The 16,739-nt window shown below is 42.1% G+C and overlaps 1 protein-coding gene across 2 annotated transcripts in view; it reads right to left on the reverse strand.

Annotated features, from left to right (window-relative positions):
• BLK (BLK proto-oncogene, Src family tyrosine kinase) overlaps nucleotides 1-16,739 on the reverse strand; it is a 71,504-nt gene that overhangs the window by 22,499 nt on the left and 32,266 nt on the right. The gene's annotated exons all lie outside the window — the stretch shown is intronic.

The raw sequence follows: 16,739 nt of genomic DNA on the forward strand, positions 1-16,739 counted from the left end.
CTGCGGCCTCACAGTAACACCAGGAGTCTCCTTAAAGGGGGGAAGATGTGGTCAGGTTTTTTTCTTTGGTAAAGAATTTTAGGATGGCAGATGCGGGACAGGCCCTTTTGACACCATCAACACCACCATGTTGTCACCATCCTCATTCCAGGAGCTGCTATTGATATGTTAAGGAGCTTGCTCAGAATCAAACAACTGGCCCGTGAGAGCCAGCTCTACAGTCCAGTCTGACCTGAGACCACTGCACTCCTGCGCTTGCATTGGGCTCTTCCCCAAGGTGCAGACATCATAGAGAGGAAGCACCCAAGTCCCCACGCGTGTCAGAAGGTCGTGTTGTTAGTGGTGATTTCCTTTGGATGTACACACCATATTTCATCAGTTCTAAGATGGACCTTTTTTCACGTTTCAATATCTCTGAACTGGGAGGTGTCTCACAATGGAGGATGCTTTGCAGTATAATTAGTAGCGGCATGTTTTTCTCTTTTAGTGATACATAAATTAAATGCTAGCCTTCCTATCAGTGGTGTCTTCGATTAAGTGAAACACAGTCATGCATTTCTTCCAGAGTTGAAAGCACATTCCTCATGTCATTGCTCCTCAAACCCACCTTGAAAAAGAAAACACTATAATAAATTTGGATATAGGACAGCAAGCCACAGAAGCAAAAAAAAAAACTCACAAGAATGTTTTTTTAAGTATACCTTGCATACAGAACACCATAATAATTTACAGTTTTAAAGAAGGACACTTTTTATATGTAAGTATTTCTTTATGTGAGCTCAGACCAGCTTTACCACCAAGTGAATTATAGTGCCAGGGTTACAAGTATCACTTCAGTTTTGAGAGATTTAGGGTTTCAGAAGTTTGGATAAGAGATTATGGGTTTGGCTGGGAACGGTGGCTCACACCTGTAATCCCAGCACTTTGGAAGGCCGAGGCAGGCGAGGTCAGGAGTTCGAGACCAGCCTGGCTAACACAGTGAATCCCCATCTCTACTAAAAATACAAAAATTAGCCAGGTGTGGTGGCACAGGCCTGCAATCCCAGCTACTCAGGAGGCTGACGCAAGAGAATCACTTGAACCCAGGAGGCGGAGGTTGTAGTGAGCCAAGATCATGCCATTGCACTCCAGCCTGGGCAATAGAGTGAGACTCCATCTCAAAAAAAAAAAAAAGAGAGAGAGAGAGAGATGATGGGTTTGTACTGGGGATGGCTACTGAATTTTACCAGGTGCCTAGACAATATCTATCAATATGGTATATGTTCACCTTTAATTTGTCAGTATAATAAATTATATTTTATTAATTATGTTTTATTAATAACAAATAAATTTTCTGTTATTGAAACATCTGTACATTCCTGGAAAAATGCTATTTGATTACAGCATATTACTCTATTTGGCACATGGATGGATTCTTTTTTGCTAATTATTTTGTTTTATTTTATTTTGTTTTGAGACAGTGTCTCACTCTGTTGCCTAGGCTGGAGTGCCATGGCCTAATCTTGGCTCACTGCAACCTCTGCCTCCCGGGCTAAGGTGAACCTCCTACCTCAGCCTCCCAAGTAGCTGGGGTGACAGGCATGTGCTACCATGCCCTACTAAATTTTTTATTTTTTGGTAGAGACAGGGTTTTTTCATGTCATGCAGGCTGGTCTCAAACTCCAGACCTCAAGTGACCTGCCCATCTCAGCCTCCCAAAGTACTGGGATTGCAGGTGTGAACCATCACACTCAGCCCTATTTGCTAATATTTTATTTAGAATGAGTGTCTATATTCCCAAGGGAGATTTGTCTATGTGGCACTAGCATTAAGGTGCTCTGGCTTTGTAACAGATATTGAGGAGCTCTCTCTCTTTTTTTTTCCCTATGGCCTCGAGTGGTTTCATAACATTGGGGTTATCTGTTCTTCACGGGCTAAATAGAACTCAGTTGGGAAGGCATCTGTTTCTGGGACCCTTTCAAATAGTAACTCTTTAAAGACATTTCCAATTTCCTGTATAGGAATGATCTATTCCCATTTTTTCTCCTCCTTGTGCCATTTTGATGATTTATATGATTTATAGGAGACCTTTAATTTCATCTACATTTTCCAATCTGTTGCCATAGTTTTATGTAGCATTGTCTTGTAATTATTATACTCTGTTCTCTTTTTTGATTGTGATGTTTTCTTGTTCCTAATATAAATTGGATGTTCTTTTAATTAAAATTATAATTTGTAATTGGATAAAATCATCTGAAGCTTTACATGACTAAATTAAGTCTTAACCCAGCGTTACAATTATGAAATAGAAGACTGTAATCAAAACAGCATGAAATTGGAATGATAAAAGTAGACAACAATCATCAGAGCAGAATAAAAAAACATACAAACAGATTTTGGTAACTACAGGAACCGCATATGTGAAAAAGAAAGCATTTTAATTCAGTAGAAAATGGATAGTTTATTTTAATAAATGGTATTAGGAAGATGGCTATTTACCTTAAGGAAAATAAAATTGAATCCCTACCTCACATGATATTAAAAAATAAATTCTAGGTGTATGACTGAAAAAAATAAAAAACAAAAATGTAATTAAAAGAAATGTAAGAAACTGTGTATATAACCCAGGGTTTGGAGACAACTACTAACAAAGATAAAATAGCCAGAAGTGAAGAGAGAATAAAAAAATGTACAAATTCATAAACATTAAAAATATTAGATGGTATAAGAAACTACTCATGAAGTCTGTAGATAAGCAATAGATTGGCTAAGAGATTGCAAAGCATCACATAAATGTCTATTCCTAATACATACAAAGCTCACAAAATTTTGACAAGAAGTGTATTGCAGCATATAATTCATTCAATAGAAAAATGTGTAAAGATAAGAAACAGGAAGTTAGTGCAACACAAATCGAAATAGTAAAGTGTTTATTATAATTATTGTTTCATTTGTTCCTTCGCACTCTGTTTCTAGGATTAATCTTCCATGAGGGCTGGAATCTTTGTTTTATTCATTGCAGAATCCAAATTGCTAAACCAATGACTGGCACAGAGTGTGGGGTTAATAAATATTTGTTAGACAAAACATGAAATATTATTGGAAGAAGCAAACTTTTAAATTCTTTTAAAGGGCAATCTTTTAAATTCTGTTAAAATAAAAAAGCACACATACCTTTTGATTTTCAGTCCCACTCTGGACTATCTCAGGTTAATAAAACATCATTGTATAGACATATGTGAGAGATGAAAATGTTTGTTGTAGTAATAATTGGAAAAACAATCTCCTCCCCTGAAAAAAAATCCCAAACAAAAAAAAACAATGTAACTGCCCAGCAATTAAAGACTTGTTGAATAAATCTACACTCTACAAATCTCTCATACAACTACTAAAAAAAACGTGCTGGATCTTCACCAGTGAGGTCAAGAGGAATTTCAGTACCCTGTTGTTACATGAGGAAAGCAACACCCAAAGAGGTGCATGAGGGAATCCCATATTTGCAAACACCAAATGAAAAGAAACCTCTATTCAGGCGTGTAGATATGTTTGCATATTACACAGAAAGAGGCTGGGGAGGATGAACACCAAGTTGTTTACTGTGGTTACTGTTAGAGGAAGGGAGAGTGCAAAACAGAGGTGTGGTGCAAGGCAAAACAACAACAACAAAAAAAACAACAGCGGACTTAAAAAACTGTGTGTGTGCTAATGCAAAGCAGTGCCTGCCCAAGTTTTCTAAATGGTAAATAGTGTTTTACTTTGGATTATAAGACTTCCTGTGACCTTGACTTTCTTCCTTGTAGTTGTATATATTTCTTAAATTCTTTAATACTAAGCATATATTATTGATACAAGCAGAAAAATAAAATGAGGATGTGAGTAATTTGCCTGGCAACAGAGGGGCATAAGGCCTGGAGCCCGGGCCAGCCTGCAGTTCTTGACAATGACTGTTAAGTGGCCAGCCAGGGCTGTCTGAACCTCAGGCCTTTGGTGGCCTCTCTCAGCCTCCTTGGCTCAACGAAGGGCCAGCGGTCAGTAGCTCCTAGTATATTCCCCAGACTTGAACTCATACTTCTGCATCTGCCCATGTGACCAGCCCTCTTGTCTTTCTTAGTCCGGCCAGCCTTATTGCCATTGACTTTAAGCTTCCTGGCAAACACCTGTGTCCACTGAGACAACATAATTGAACATTGCTTGTTCAATTTATTGAACAAAGAACCGGACAGAAACTAAAACTCCTAAGATTAAATGACCCACTACTTACACTTCTATAGCATTTGAGTCCTTAGCAGTGTGTGTGCAGATGATTTTCCATGGCTGTCATGAGTACCTAAGATCTCTGTGGGTCCCCCTACTCCAGTGGCTTTGACTGGAGACCTGTGTTACTCAAGAGGCCGTGTGACAACCAGGGCTGTCACTGGTGCTCGGGCTGCACCCAGCAGTTTCAGGTTGGGTGGAGCCCGGAAGTGCGGAAGTCCAGACAGAGGCAAAATGCATCACACACTGGCCGGGGCTCCAGGTGGCTTTGCTGCATTGTGGGAAGGGTGTGAGTCTGTGTATGTTTGTGAGAGAGTGGGAGAGGAAGCATGCACACTTATGTGCACCTGTGTGTGTGTGTGAGAGAGTATGCGTGTGAATACACACGGGTATGTGCTTGAATATGTGTGTATATATATGTGTGTGTGTGTCTATGTGTGCACATGTATATGCATGTGTGAGAGCGCATGCATGTGCACGGTGTGCGTGTGTGTCTAGTCGGGGGAGTTAGCAAGAGGAGGGGAAGTGGGGAAGGGGAGTTGCTTGTTTATGTGAAACTACTTAGGCCCTCTCTGCAGACTTTCACAGGAGCAGGGCAGTCAGTGTTTGCCTTGGGAGATGCTCAAAGCCTGAAACACAGCTTCCGTCAAACAAGGGGTGTAGTGGAGGCAACGACCAAAAATAGACAAACTAGAAACCCCTTATTTGCACTTGGCTAGCGTGTCATGGTTGAAAAGCACTTGACAGATAATGAGGGTTTTTTTTTCTAATTCATGATCGCCTTGATAAATTGGTTAGAGTTACCCTCATTTTACCACTGAAGAAGGCGAGGCGAGGTGGCTTGCTAAGGTCATGCTGAAGGTGGCAGAGCTGGCAGCTGGAGGGTGTTGCTGTCTCCAGGGCTGCTTGAGCCCTCTGCACAAAACAGCTGCACCTGTGGCCCTGCCTGAGGCTCTGTGTCCCTTGGAGGGCACAGTTCACATTCCCTATCATCTCCCCTGTGGCAAAATAGTTTCTCTATTTTGTATCCGGAAGCCTTGCCATGTTATGTGCTGGAAGCTTTGCGTTTCTGATTTGACCTGCCAGGCATAGGTGGGTAGCATCCAGGTAGAACAGGGGAACCTACTGGCAAAGCTAGGGCTCACCCTGGGTGTCGCGACCACAATGCCATGCAAGCTGCCCACGTGAGATCCCATGTGGAGCATCTCCCAAATGTCCAGGATTCCAAGTCCTCCCGGTACAAACCACCAGTGCTATACCCACCTTGTAAATGAAGAAAGTACAGTGATTGGCCTATGGCTCTAAATTAAAGAAGCGGCCAAAGAGTTTGAGTTAAAATTCATGTTTTGTGTCTCAGATCAGGACAACACCACTGAAATGAGGCTTCCTCACCTTTGCCCCAGTACTGACCTCTCCACATGTGAACCTGAAACAGCCCCGATAACAGCTCTTAGCACCGAGGTTCTTCTGTTCATTCAGCCACAGACATTCAGCTGCTGTCAACCATGAACTATGTCAGGCATAGCGGAAGGTACAGGCATGAAACAAGGATGGAGCCTGCTGTCACAGGAAAATAAGGAGGAAAGGCATGCACCTGATTCCATCACTTCAGAGTGGGCACGATTCTGTACCACAGAAAGGCCTGGGTAAAGTGTTCTGTGAGCTCAGCAAAAAGAAATTACTTCCACCTGGGAGAAAACGCTAGCCAGACCTGTGAAGGATGGCTACAATAGATTTTTTTAGATGAAAACTATTTTTTATGAAACATTCCAAAATATACTAAAGTCAAGAATATTGGCCAGGCACAGTGGCTCACACCTGTAATCCCAGCACTCGGGAGGTTGAGGTGGGAGATCATTTGAGGGCAGAGGTTTGAGACCAACCTGGCCAACATGGTGAAACCCCGACTCTACCACAAATACAAAAATTAGCCAGGCATGTGCCTGTAAAAATTAGCCAGGTGCATGCCTGTAATCCCAGCTACTCGGGAGGTTGAGGTGGGAGAATTGCTTGAACCCAGGAGGTGGAGGATCCAGTGAGCCAAGATCCTGCCACTGCACTCCAGCCTAGTTGACAGAGTGAGACTGGATCAAAAAAAATAATAATAATAGTAGTAATAAAAACTTTTCTACACTCAACACTCAGATTCAATAATTATCTTTAAAATTGTTTTCTGGGTTGAAGTATTCTACATGATATCGTTTTGTTTCCTCTAAATGAATGAAACTTGGAAACAACATGAAATCAATGTAGTGAAGCAAGTCATTTCACCACCCCGTATTTTGCATTTGTTTCTAAAGCATGGAGACATTTGCTCACATAACCCCAATGTTACTTCATCACATCTAACAAAACTAGCAATATTTCCACGGTATCATCTAACCATCTAGCCACTGAACCCAATTCATAACCAAATTTTAACAATTGTCTTAAAAATAGCTTCTTGCTTAGTTTGTCCTACTCGGGATTCAAACAAGGTGCATATATAAGTCAACCTCTTAGGTTTCCTTTAAACAGGAGTCCCTTCTGCTCTGACTTTGCTTAGTTTCAAGCCATTGATTTGTAAAGGCCAGTCCTATAGAATGTTCTCCATTTTGGATTTTGCGTCCTTGTGATGGTTCATCACTTGCTCTTCCCTCTCGTATGTCTTACACATAGCGTTACCTCTGTAGGCTCCATTAGATGCAAGCTCATTCCCTCTTGGTAGAGATGCTGTCGAGGGGGTGATCTGTGCTTCATGTTGCTTTCTACCAGGAGGCTCACAGTGTCTACCTGCACCATTTTAGTGATGCTAAGATAGGTCCAGGCTCAGGCATCCCTATTCCTCCATTGACAAGTTCCTCACCAACATTTAAAAGTCACATTAGTGGTTACAAAATGGGCATGCTCTGATTCCATCACTCCTTCCACATTTGTTAGTTGGGAGTTGAAAGAGCAAAGGATGAGAAACTGGGAACACCAGAAAAAAATACCAGGCATACTCCCAACAGGGTTGGGTAGTATTTGAGAAATAGGTGTTTTTCCAAACACATGAAGATAGGAAACACGTTCAGAAAACAAAGCTTTTCCATTGCTGGATTGTAGCGTGTGTGCTACAGTCATTCACAGCTAATGCCTTGTGCAATATTTCCCTTCCCTTCCCTTCTCCTCCCTTCCCTTCCCTTCCCTTCCTGCCCTGCCCTGCCCTTTCTTTCTTTCTATTTTTCGATCTGTCTCTGTCACCCAGGCTGGAGTGCAGTGACATGATCATGGCTCACTGCAGCCTTGAACTCCTGGGCTCAAGTGACCCTCCCATCTCAACCTCCTGAGTAGCTAGGACAATAGGCACACACCACCAGCTAATTTTTTAAGCAACTTTTTGTAGAGATAGGGTTTCATCATGTTGCCTAGGCTGGTCTTGAATGCCTGGACTCGAGCAATCCTCCCACTTCAGCCTCCCAAAGTGCTGGGATGGATACAGGCATGAGCCGCTGCATCTGACCTCTTTGTGCAATTCTTTTAAATGCCAGCAGAGTCTTTTCCCAGCACTAGCACAGAGCCTGATGGTGAAAGGTTGCTCTGTAACACCTGGCTGGGTGTGTAAGGTCCTTGGGCATGTGTGGCCCCTGCAAAGTGCTGACCTAGCAATGCCAACCTGTGACTTTTAGGTACTTCAGCACAATTAGGAGGAGAAATTATGTGGCCATTTCAATTTTTTAAAGTGAAAAGATCTTTTGAGGAAATTCACCTCCCCCCTTTGTGGTAAAGTTGATAGAAAAGATTTTCAGGTGGTAAAAATTTGACGGTGCTGAGCAGACCTTCAGGAAGGAAAGAAGAAGGCAGTTTTATAAAGCTGTAAGTCAAAGACAGACACTTGTTTATCGAGTCACCTACATTTGATTCTGGTAACAGAGAAGCTTGAAATTCATTAGGTAATTCTAGGAACAGATAAAATTCCTTTATCTGAGTGAATTTTTGGGGGGCAACACCGTGTAAATTTATGTTTTAAAAAACTCTCACAGTAGTGATTATTAAAATATGTTAGAGATATGCCAAAATTTTAATCCAACTACAGTTGTGTCTTGTATTGATGAGACTATGGGCCTTAACCTATTTTTCCATTTTTAACTTTTTGCATTGTTTGCGTCTTGAAAAATTAAATGAGAAATGAAATCATGGGTCATTACTTCCCAATGGAGTCAGTTATAATTCTTTGGCACAACAGTTCTGAAACCTCAGTTTGCATTTTAACCAGCAGGGGAGTTTGCAGACTCCCGGCCGCAGCGCCAGCAGTGCTGGTATCTGCATTTTGAAAAAATGCCCCCAGTGATGCTGATGCAGGCAGGTCATGAACTCCACTTCATGGAGACCCTTTCTTCAATTGGCCGAGCTTCTGGAGCGTGAGTTGTGACAAGGATTGAAAGGCAGGCCCGCCAACACAGGGCGTTCCCTCCTTTGAGTCTCCGATAAATAATGCCTGCAATTTTACTGCCGGTGATCCTCTTGTCTCTCCATGAAATGAATTATTTCTGTCCTCCATACAAACATTTCTTACATATTAGTATATTTCTGCATAGCTTTTTGACAGAGGGAAATAACTTCCCTTTTTATAATAACACCTCTGTGGTACTTTCCAGCCTGCAAACCATTTTCCCACACGAGCCTCACAAGGACCCTGTAAACTAGACAGACCCTCCCCCTCCCCCTCTCCCTCCCTCTCCCCCTCCCCCCCCTCCCCTCCCCCCCCCCCCCCCCCCCCCCCCCCTCTCCCTCCCTCTCCCCCTCCCCTCTCCCTCCCTCTCCCCCTCCCCCTCCTCCCCTCCCCCTCTCCCTCCCTCTCCCCCTCTCCCTCCCTCTCCCCCTCTCCCTCCCTCTCCCCCTCCCCCTCTCCCCTCCCCCTCCCCCCCTCCCCCCTCCCCTCCCCTCCCCCTCCCCCTCCCTCCCCTCCACCTCCCCTTCCCCCTCCTCCTCCTCCTCCTCCTCCTCCGGCAGACAGGGAAGAAACTGAAGCACAGAACAGAGTTTTGAGCCACATCTCTGACTTCAAAGCCTTGATCTTTCCCACGGAGATTCACACGTATCTTACCCAGATACACATCTGGTCACGACTTGAACCTCTCTTAAAAGGCTCTGGCCATCATTTAATCCTTTGGAGCAGTTTCTCCATTGTTTCCTTGGCAGAACCCAGAGATGGAGTGTGTAAGAAGGGAGCATGCACTGAGAAGCACCTCCATCGGGTTTGAGGGTGCAGGAGAACATTTAGACTGAAAGGTTCTCTTTTATGCTTTCAAACATGAGATTGGAAAATGTTAAAGAAAGAAAAAGAAAAGAAAAAAGTCTCAGGCCTTTAACATGCTTGGGTTGATTGTAATTACTGAGAGGATCTAGAGACACAGATGTCCTGCTAGAGAGGCAGAGATTTAAAATTAACTCATAAAACTGTTGCAGGATTTGCCCATCACATGAAAACACGAATACTAATGATGCTGGCACAGTGCCTAGTACACCTTCTGACTCAAGGCTGGGCATTATACTGCATGCTTTTCATGTAGTATACGTAGCCCTGACAGCAGACATATACCTTCCCATTTTACAGATGAAGAAACTCAGGCTCCTTGAGGCTTAAGGACTTGCTCAAGGTACAGTAAGTCACGGAACTGTTATTCAAAAACCAATTTTATCCACAGGTAACTTAACAGTGTGCCACATGCAAATCTGACACTCCTTAAAGAAACACAATAATATTCAGCAGTCACAGTGCCTGTCATCCAATAACAATTGCCGAGCATGCAAAGAAACAGAAAAACATGACTCTCAACTAGGAGAAAAGGTAATTCATAGGAACATAAGCAGAAATTGCACACATTTTGATGTTAGTAGACTAGAGCCTTAAAACAGAAATGACAAAGTATATAAACTGGTTCAAATATATAACTGAAAGCAGTAAGACAATGAAGAGAGAAAATGAAGACATAAAAAAATTAAATGGGTCTGCTAGAAATAAAAAAAAATACAATATCTGAAATTAAGAAAAAAGAGAGGCCACAAGTTGTGGCTCATGCCTGTAGTCCCAGCACTTTGGGAGGCTGAGGCAGGAGGATCATTTGACCTCAGGAGTTCAAGACCAGCCTGGCCAACATGGTGAAACCCTATCTCTACTAAAAATACAAAAAAAAAAAAAAAATTAGCTGGGCATGGTGGTGCATGCCTGTAATCCCAGCTACTCAGGAGCCTAAGGCAGGAGAATTGCTTAAGCTTGGGAGGCAGAAGTTGCACTGAGCCAAGATCACACCAGTGCACTCTAGCCTGGGCAACAGAGTGAGATTTTGTCTCAAATAAATAAATAAATAAATATTAAAATTTTTTATAAAAGGAAAAAAAAAATACATGGCCAGGTACAGTGGCTCATGCCTGCAATCCCAGCACTTTTGGAGGCCAAAGCAGGTGGATTACTTGAGGTCAGGAGTTTGAGACCAGCCTGGCCAACATGGTGAAAGCCCATCTCTACTAAAAATGCAAAAATTAGCTGGGTGTGGTGGCAGGCGCCTGTAATCACAGCTATTAGGGAGGCTGAGGCAGGAGAATCACTTGAACTCGAGAGGCTGTGGTTGCAGTGAGCCAAGATGGTGCCACTGCACTCCAGCCTGGGCAACAGGGTAAGACTCTGTCTCAAAAACAAACAAACAAACAAAACTCTAGATGGGATGAATAGTACATTAGGCGCTGCAGAAGGATGGTCAGTGGGCTTGGAGACAGTGCAATTGAAACTACCCACAGTGAAGCACAGGGAGAAAAAGGTGAACAGCAACAACAGAGCGTCAGTGACTGGGGAGAAATTAGCACACAGTCAGAAGACATGTAATTGGTCTACCAGAAAGACTGTGAAACTTAAAGAAACCAAAAATGAAAATTCCAAATTTGATAGAAACTATAGACCCGAAGACTCAAGAATATCAACCCCAAGTATGAAGAAAACCACACCAAGGTGCATTATAATTGTATTGTTGAAAACCAATGATAAATAAAAACAATCTTAAAAGCTGCTTTAAAGAGGTACGTTATATTCTTAGAAGAAAACGTAGAAGGAAATCTTTGTGACCTTGGTGTCACAAAGGATATAAAGAATATGAGTCACAAGAATACAAATGTGATCTTCTATTCCCTTAGAAAAGATTATTCCCTTAGAAGATCATAAAGTATAAAAGAAAAATTGATAAATTAGACTTTTCAAAATTAAGAACTTCTGCACTTTAAAAACACCATTAAGAAAAGAAATAGCTAAACCAGAGACAGGCAGGACATTTTTGAAAAACATGTATCTGATATGAGAATATATAATTAACTTTTAAACTCTATAAAAGAAGCCAGAAATTCAATTTAACAAACAGTTGAACAAAGAAGACAGCTGAGCGGCAAACAAACCCATGAACAGGTGTTCGGTATCGTCAGTCATTAGGGGAATGGCAACTGAAACCACAGTGAAATGCCACCACACAACCACCCAGATGCTAAAATTAGATGACCGATCATACCAAGTGTTGGCAAGGATATGGAGAAACTGGAATGCTCACAGGATGCTGATGGTAAGGTGAAACGAAACAACTTTAGGAAACAATTTCGGAGCTTCTTAACCTGTCAGCCAGAGATTTCACTTCTTGTTGCTTATCAAAGAGGAATAAAAACATATGACCACGAAAAGACTTGACATATATGTTCTTAGCATTGTTACTCATATTAATTAGCTCCCAGCTGGAAACAACCAAAATGTTCAGTAACTGGAATAATCTTTTTGACTTTTTGCTTAAAATGCTGCTGATTCTTTTTGTCTTGTTTTTCAGAGTAAAGAAAACTTCTATTGAGCTATTTACAACTTTTAACAATTGAGCAAAATATACTCCTGTAAACAAAATTTAGAGCATATTTCTTTCTCTCTACCTGCCTTCTCCAGAATTTGGAAATTATTTGTGAGTATTTTTAACATATGGCAATATAGTTATTTGAGTAAGTTCAAAAAGAATCAGTTTTCTTTTGTAGCAAGACACAGTTGGAGACACTGCTTATTTTACCGAGGCTTTGACTGAAATGACATGTTTTCAGACTGCTTTAAGAAATCGAGGCTGACCTATAGAGCTGATGAAAGCCCTTTGGAGAAACTGGCCTCCTACCTTGTCCTGTACAGGATTACCGACCTGTGGCAAATAAAGAATGTCACTTTCTGACAGGCCCAGGAACTCCAAGCTATGTTGGGACCTCAAGAAGAAAGGAATTCACCCGATTCATACAAGTACCTGCAGGCACAAATAAATCCTTGGCTGGGCTCAAGAGACTTTTAAAAGATCTAATCTGAGATTCCTTATGAAAAAAATTCCAGCAAAGGCAGTTAGAAAAAAACAGCCTATACGGCCAATAATTATTCTTGCTGCACTTTATGTAAATAATTAGGCAAAGTATAATAAGGCAAACTTATTTTGCAAATAAATTAGTCTTTAGTAAAAATAAACTGGAGAGAGAACAATTATGTTTCAAACAGCTACAGCACACCCGTTATTAGATTCCAGCCTCATGCATTGTTTTTGAGCCTCTGCTGATGACCCCATATTTGACTGGTTTTTGGGGTCATTCACCTGGATTCCTTGAGGCTTCTGGTGAGTTCTACAGGGACTCCTGAAGCTAGGGCTTTTGAAACTGCCACTGCAAAATTACAACTGAGACAGTGAAAGAGATCTAACCTAACCAACTCCATCTTGCTTCTAACCTCCCAGCTGTCCTTGTTCGTTCCTGGGCATAGGCTGAACTAATTTTGGGAAGAACTTAGTTTATAGTTTGTAGTTAAAAACAAAGACAATAACAGCCCATTTCCAGAAGAACCCTCCTTTTTTCCTGGGAATTAGATGCCGTTGTAGGACTAACAAATTACCCACAGGATTAGAAATTGTGATTTAGGAGTCGTGCAGCTGGAGGCTACAAGATTCTGATCCCCCACCCCCAAACTGCTCCTAAGATCAGTGCTTGAGATATTTTGCAGACCCGGCACTTGATGGATCAGCTGGCACCACCCAGATCAAGAAACCGGCTCATCTGATCTGTGGCTCCCACCCAGGAATTGACTCAGCGCAGGAAGACAGCTTTGACTCCCTATGATTTCATCACTGACCCAACCAGTCAGCCCTCTCCACTCACTGGCTTCCTCCACCCACCAAATTATTCTTAAAAACTCTGACCCCGAATGCTCAAGGAGGCTGATTTGAGTAATAATAAAACTCCGGTCTTCCACATAGCTGGCTCTGCTTGAAGTACTCTTTCTTTACTGCAATTCCTCTGTCTTCATAAATTGGCTTTGTCTAGGCAGCGGGCAAGGTGAACCCACTGGGCGATTTACACTTTCACTCCTTATATCAGGGCTAATTATTATTATTATTTTACATTTTAAGTTATGGGGTACATGTGCAGAATGTGCAGGTTTGTTACATAGGTAAACGTGTGCCATGGTGGTTTGCTGCACCTATCAACTCATCACCTAAGTATTAAGTCCAGCATCCATTAGCTATTTTTCCTGATGCTCTCCTTCCCGCTCCCCAGCAGGCCCCAGTGTGTGTTATTCCCCTCCGTGTGTCCATACGTTCTCACCATTCAGCTCCCACTTATAATTGAGAACATACAGTGTTTGGTTTTCTGTTCCTGTGTTAGTTTGCTGAGGATAATGGCTTCCACCTCCATCCACTTCCCGGCAAAGGACATAATCTCGTTCCTTTTTACCGCTCATTATTTTTGTTCTTTAAGTGCTGTACTAAAGCTGTGGATAAGAGCACCAATGTTTTTGTTATACACATCTTGGACACCAACTAGTTGCATGTGAATACATACAGACAACTGCAAGACGCTTCCACTCCTTTTACCCTGGGGTCAACCCCTCCCCCAAATACGCCCCCTGTCAGCAGGAAGAAGTTAGAGCAGCCATTAGCCTTTTCTCATCTCCATAGCTAACACCTCAGGATTGAGGGGTGCTGAAGCCCAAGTTTGTGTGAGGGGGATTGAAACTACCTTTGCAAAATTATGACAGTAAGAGAAATCTGACATGGCTGACTCCATCTTACTTCTGACCTCCAAGCTCTCCTTGGTCATTGCTGGGCACAAACCAAAGTAACTTTGGAAGAAATTTAGTGTATAGTTTAACTTAAAAGCAAGGATGATCATCAAGTGCAGTGGCTCATGCCTGTAATTCCAGCACTTTGGAAGGCCAAGGTGGGAGATCACTTGAGCTCAGGAGTTGAAGACCAGCCTGGACAACATAGCAAGACTTCATCTCTACAAAAAATACAAAAATTAGCCAGGCATGGAGCCATGTGCTTGTAGTGCCAACTACTTGGGAGGCTGAGGTGGGAGGATCACCTGAGCCTGGGAGGCAGAGATTGCAGTGAGCTGAGATCACGCCATTGAACTGCAGCCTGGGTGACAGAGTGAGACTCTGTCTCAAAGAAAAAGCAAGGATGATAATAGTCCCTCCCTAAAACTAACCCCCTCCTTGCTCAGGGACCAAAAATCACCCTTGTAGACTAAGAAAGGCCACAACAATAGGATTATATGGGGACCTGAATTCTGCTAAAATGTAGGCATAGTTTCTGTAATCGCTTGCTGCTCAGGAGTCATGTGGCCAGAGGTCACAAGATTTCTGACTCCCCCAATTGCTCCTGTAGATAACATAACTATTGTAGAACCTAAGATTGGTCTTTTGAGATTTTTTTTTTTTACACCCAGACTTGTGCATTCTGGTAACCGATGGACCCCACCCAAACTCATAACACATGACTCAACTTGTCCTGTGGCCCCACCCAAAGGAGGACTCACTCACAAGGGCAATTTTCCACACCCCTATGATTTCATTTACAAGCAATCAGCAACATCCATTCTCTATTTCCCTGCCAACCAAATTGTCCATAAAAGTCCTGACCTTCACACCTTTGGGGAGACTAATTTGAGTGACAACTCCAGTTCTCCTGTGTGGGCTAGGCTTATGTCAATTAAACTCCTTCTCTACTAAAAAAAAAAAAAAAAAAAAAAAGAAAAGAATTCTAGATAAGGCAAAGCTATGGTTCTAGAAAGCAGATCAGTGGTTGGAGGTAGCATAAGGGGTGTGAACAGAAAGGGCTAAAGGAAACTTATTGGGGTGGTGAAAATGTTCTCCATTTTGATTGTGGTGGAGTTTATACAAAGAGTATATATTTGCAAAAATGCATAGCTGTGCCCCAAATGGGTGGATTTTGTGGAATGTTATTTACACCCCCAGAGGTGACTTTTTAAAGAAAGCATTTGCAAGCCATTGAAGGGTATTGAGTTGTGTATAGTTTTTGGTGTGTTGAGTTATGTAAGCTGGTAGAAAAAGCTTACTCCTGTCTAGACATCCACATTAAGGCTTAAGGACAATGAAAGGCCCCTTGCAAGCATGCGTATACAGGAAAGAATAAGTGAAACTAGGATGTCCTCTAGCAAAACTGCAAATAAGAATAACACGAGTTATAACAAATAAGGATAGCTGAGTGTGACCCCGAAGCACATAAAAGAAAACAAAAGAGGCTTCATAAACCCTTGATATTTGGGAAATTCTCCCTCAAATGGCAAATTTTAATGACATAGCATCAGATGGCCTTCTCTATGTATCCAATTATGCCACTTGATTCTACCGAACAAACTTTACATAGTTATATTATTGTAATGCCTGATTTTCAACTGAAAAAGTTTTAAGTACTAACCTACTGATGAAACACAGTAAAATTATATAAGCACTGAACACGACAGAATATAATTTTTTGTTTTTTTGAGACAGAGTCTTGCTCTGTCACCCAGGCTGGAGTGCACTGGCACAATCTCAGCTCACTGCAATCTCCACCTCCCAGGTTCACGTGATCCTCCTGCCTCAGCCTCCCAAGTTGCTGGGACTACAGGCATGTGCCACAACGCCCAGCCAATTTTTGTATTTTTATTAGAGACGGGGTTTCATCATGTTACCCAGGCTGGTCTCAAACTCCTGACCTCAGGTGATCCACCTGCCTTGGCCTCCCAAAGTGCTGGGATTACAGGTCTGAGCCACCACGTCTGGCCAGAATATAAATATGATAAGCCTTAATATGTAAAAATAATAGTATAACAAAAAAGTAGGATGTGAATTTGAAAGCCGTGTTGGTGGGCAGGTGTTAACTTTAGATACTGCCTAAAGCTAATGAATTGAGACGTAAACATTTAAATATATTTTTTAAAGTCATAAAGCCAATCACTAGGATACAAAAGAGCTGATAAAAATCTAGGAAATGGAGAGGGGAGTGTGCAGGTGAAAGCCAGGTAAGAAAAGAGACAGCATGATGAATTGCGTTCTGCATCTGTCAGTGTATTTAGCTCAGAGATATTGGCATTAGTATTTCTTGAAGTTGTAATTATAATGAAAAGAATGTTTAAAAACAGAAGCTGCGGCTGGGTGCGGTGGCTCACACCTGTAATCACAGCACTTTGGGAGGCCGAGGCGGGCAGATCACCTG

Source organism: Nomascus leucogenys, chromosome 4 (genome assembly GCF_006542625.1).
Source record: "Nomascus leucogenys isolate Asia chromosome 4, Asia_NLE_v1, whole genome shotgun sequence".
In the NCBI taxonomy this organism is placed as follows: domain Eukaryota; kingdom Metazoa; phylum Chordata; class Mammalia; order Primates; family Hylobatidae; genus Nomascus; species Nomascus leucogenys.